Here is a 5000-nt window from a genome sequence, read left to right as displayed (position 1 = left end):
AAGTCAAAACAGAAAATGACTGTTTCATTGTTATATGCTCGCGTTGTCTTTAAACCTAAAATTTTGTGATTTCACGTTGTTATCTTGTGGAGTACGACAGAGAAATGCACGGAGATTCTTGCTGCACGTGCAGCACGAGTAGGATATGTTTAACTTCGGTTATAACATTAAGGGACTGGTCTATTTTCAATTCTTATGTGTGAGTCATACCATAATGGTGAACATAAAATGTCAAGTTTTCGGTGAAGGAAGCATCTGACGAAATAAGTTTCAAAGTACTGGGCACACAAAAAATCGTCATCTTACGTCATGTTTTGATATCCCCAATGTGTGGTTTTATGTTTTTGATTAAGTGAAAATGGCCGAAAAGCAAGATTTTTATGTTTAGAAACCAGAATAAATGAATGCATTGTATAAGGCCAAAACCTGAAAACGAATGATGTGCCTTTCTTAGCTTCCTCGATGCCCCTTTTTTCCAGGGGCACCCAGAGAAAAGTGTTTCCAAAATGTCTAATAATTTACAAGAAAACGCTAATAAAACATTTTTCTAGTTTTTTAAACTTGCTGGGAGAAAAAAAGGCGCCCCCCCCCCCCTCCCCCCAAGGATGATTATATTTCTGGCCTCAGTTCTGTTCGAAATTTTCTTTGTAATTGGCTGCCCAGCTTTTCGCATTCATTCACTTATCCTATGTATCCTAGCTGTTGCTTAGCGTTTTGATGGTTTTGTTTTCAGCAATCATCATTTTTAATGAATGTAACGACAGATACGTGATCACATTCAGCGTTTGGTCACGAGCATTTCTAACGGTAGTAACGCTACACGGCGTGGATATCCAAAATAAACCAAATGGTATATGTCTTGTCTCCAGCGTAGTGAAGCTGAAATACAGGTTATTTTCTCAACATGCGATAAGTTGAACCAGCGGTAAGCCTTTTCGTGAACGAGTTCTCCTCCAGTCTCTCCCAGTTTCACGTTCTCATATAGCCGATAACTTGCAGCTCTCTGGGGAAAACGAGAGACCAGAACCTTCAAACATAACCAGAGACCGTTGAATAGGTTAAACGAAAGCAAAATACAGTAGACGAGGAGCTTGTGCCACCAAAAAAGTTCGTAACGTGATGCTACAATACATTAAGCGCTGGCAAACTCAGCATAAGAATAACAGCATGCATCGGACATAAAGACACATACATATATGAGCACATGTAAGTGGGCATAGTTTATTTTTCATAGTACAGAATTAAGGACGGTGCCTACTATTGTTATTGCGCATACGTTCTGCGCATTTCTAGATACTCGAGTTTTCTACGGTTTCCAGGTTGTGCTTGCTAATAAAGGAATATTTTTGCGCGGTTTAAAACTAAGCGGAGAAAGTAGAACTCAGGAAGAGAACTTGCTATCCAAAAAAAAAAAAAAAATGGGGGTAACTATGCATTTTCAAGCTCTTTATAATAGAGCCATAGGGGCTTTTCAGGACCAATGAAACACAATCACTACAGAACAGAACATTTATCAACAACGGTTAAGAGTCCCAAATGGCCGGGGGCTATTTATAAGTGCAGCTGAGAATATGAAGCCGAGCGACTACCAGGAACAAATCCAACGAGTGGTCAAAAGAAGCGCCCTAACCACTGGGCCACACTTCCTATTTAAGGAAGTTCGCGCTAATTGTTTGTGCGCAACGTAACTGCGCAGGTAACGTGACTGTAATGTGTCTCGCATTACTTCGAGCATTAGTGAAGTTGAGGTTTGAAAACCTTTGCAGAAACCGTGGCGAAAAGTCTTGCACAGCGTTGGATAAGAGATGATCGTAATCAGTCAAAGTTGATTAAAAAATATTTGTGAAAGTCAAGTAGAGTACTGCGCGACTGTAAGAGAAGTAATCCCTCATACTGGCCCTATTCCCATCGTAATCGCTCTTAGGTTATTTTTAGATGATCGCCATTTTCCAGCCGATAATGTTACCGCGCGCGTTACGTGGAAGTTTCGTGGAGGAGGGAAAAGTGCAGCAAATTCTGTACGATGCCATTCTCCGTTTTCAAAATTGAGTTTCATGGCCTGATGAAATTCATTGCCTGCAAGATACAGGTTTCAAGCATACATCCTTGGAATTGCGTAACTGTGTAGTTTACATTGATACCAATTTGAAGAATTTCCAATCTATCAAACCGTGTTAAATAATTTTGACAGATGCAGATATGTTTACCTTAGTTACATTGCGTTACTTGTCCATGTTAGTGCGCACTTTCTCATCGTCTACAAAATTCTGTCGCTTACAAAACTCGTCCCTGTCAAGATGCAGTTTGCAATCATATATCATGGAAATCGGTCAACTGTATAATTCACTCTGATACCAATTTTACGATTTTCTAATGTAGGAAATTTGAAAGAGGGAGCTACATTTTACGCGTGCGTTGCAAATTGACTTCAATCCGATCTCACCTTTTTAAAAATTTTTATCGCGCGGTCAATTGAAATTTTCCTGTCATGTGTGGTACTGTTTGAAAGCGTTAGCTGTGTAATTTATGAATATCATAGAATTAAGTCACCATAGTTTAAGTCCGCTAAGAAAATCGAGAACGCGTTGACCAAGTCAGGAATATGTTACTTGGTGACTGTAGTCCGCGATATTTCATTGTGTACAAAATTCTGTCGCCTATAAAACTCGTTACTTTCAAGATACAAGATGCAAAGATATATCATTCAAATCGCTTAACTGTGTTCTTTACAGTGATACCAATTTCAACACTGTCCAATGTACGAAACCGAGTTAAAACATTTTAAAAGATGCACGTATATTACATGCATGCTTTGCAAATTGACTTCTATCCGATACCACGTGTTCATACATTTTTATCGCACTGTCTGTTCAAGTTTTCCTGTCATGTTTGATATCTGTCTAATTTATGAATATCTAAGAATTAAGTTGTCATATTTTAGTCCCGCGAAGACTGATCAAGAACGCGTTAACCAAGTCAGCGCTAGCGATAAATTACTTGTGGACAGTAGTCTGCGAATTGCCAATGTTTACAAAATTCTGTCGCTTATAAAACTCGATCCTTTCAAGATACAGGTTTCAAACATCTATAACTGAAATCGCTTAATTGTCTAGTTTTCAATGATACCACATTCAAGGTTGTGCCATACACGAAACCGAGTTAAATCTTTTTTAAGGAGACAGCTATATTTAACATACGTGCTTTGCAAATTCACTTGAATCGGATAACACGGGTTCAAAAATTTTTATCGCACGCTTGATTCAAGTTTTCCTTTCATGTTTGGTACTGTTGTTGAGCTCTATCTGTGTACTTTATCACCATATAAGAATTAAGTCATCACATTTTAATCCCGCAAAGGAAATCGAGAATGCGTTTATTAAAGTCAGAGAGATCGTACTTATCGACTATAGTCTTTTTCATTTGCCATTCTGTACAAAATCCTGTCGGTTACATAACTAGTTCCTTCCAAGATACAGGTTTCAAAACATAAGTCATTGAAATTGCTTAACTCTGTAGTCAACAAGTCACGTTCGTCCACAAAATGTATAGACGCGTTTGTCTCAACATCCTCCGCCATTTTTGTTAGATGGTAAATCGCGAAAGACGCGAATCAATGCGTGGGAATTCGCTCAGCTGTCAACATTGTAAAAATGGGGACATGTGATTGGCTATCAGTTAACCCTTGTGGGAATACCGGATCTCGCAGGAGATCTAAAAATGGGAAGCTTAAGCAACGACAGCGGCGACGGCAACGAGAACGTCACAAATTTGCATATTTGGTAGGCAAAAACGAATAGCTTTGCACGCCCCGCACGTGTGTTTTTCACTTTTGTCCATTTCTTTGCCGTCGTCAGCAAAACTACAACGTGAAACAGCCAAATTTGAGGTTTTATGGACAACGTCATTACTTGAGGATAAATTTTCATTTTCTGCCCTAAATTGAGCGCCGTTCCTACCAGCGTCATTTTTGAGGAACTACCACACCCCCGTCATATTAAAAAAGTTGAAATAGTAATGAAGCGATTACAACAACGCGAATTTATACTTTGAGATGACGTTCTCGTTGCCGTCGCCGTTGTCGTTGCTTAAGTTCCCTAATAACTTAAGAGGGATTACAATGGGAATAGGGCCAGTATGAGGGATTACTTCTCTTACCTTCATAATCTCTTGACGACTGATATTCGCGTTGTTTTATCAGTCGTGCACTAGTCTACTTCACTTTTTCATAAATATTGTTCAAGCATTAGTTAAAATAACATGGCGACAAAAACGCCTGGGAAAAAATTCCAGGCCGGCAAAAGAATGGCACATTTATTTCCGAATCATCATGAAACGTTAAAAAGAAGTGAGCGGGAGGATGGAAAAGCTCTTTAAAAGGTAGCTGCTGATCGAGTAGTGGCTGAAAGTTTGGAAAACTCGAGGACGAACCGTTGCGTAAATTTAATGGGGCTGGTTTTTTTAAATGTTTTTATTACCCTACGAACTTATGTTCAAAATGAATGCATGTTTTTGAAGTTCTTTTCCTTTACTTTCGTGAAAATAGAGCAGTATTTTCGTCCTCGTCCGCTTGAATAGTGCGGACCTGCATGGAAACAACCAGAGATTAAATTTCACAAAAACCCCACTCCAGAAGAGGAGCATGACGGCAATGGAGAAACATTATACAAAACGCGAACCAAATGAAGAGGACGACTGCTTAAAACTTCGTTGCTGTGCTCGAGAACGCTTTGTTGAACGAATTTGCTGCCTTTTTTCATGAGAAGATATCTAAGATGCGGTGTAATTTGTCTCATGATTCAGAATCTATAATTAACCCACTACCTGACCTCCTCTGCTGTCAATCGGGATTTACAGATTTTTGTACTGTGAATACTGATGAAATCAGAAAATATTTAGTTTCATCTGGCGTTAAGACCTGTGATCTAGATCCGTTACCCTCCATCTTACTACGGGAATGTCTAGATACATTGTTACCTGTCATTACAAGAATCGTCAACCTG

This window comes from Montipora foliosa, chromosome 6 (genome assembly GCF_036669935.1).
Source record: "Montipora foliosa isolate CH-2021 chromosome 6, ASM3666993v2, whole genome shotgun sequence".
Lineage (NCBI taxonomy): Eukaryota > Metazoa > Cnidaria > Anthozoa > Scleractinia > Acroporidae > Montipora > Montipora foliosa.
Note: the sequence above shows the minus strand (reverse complement) of the source record.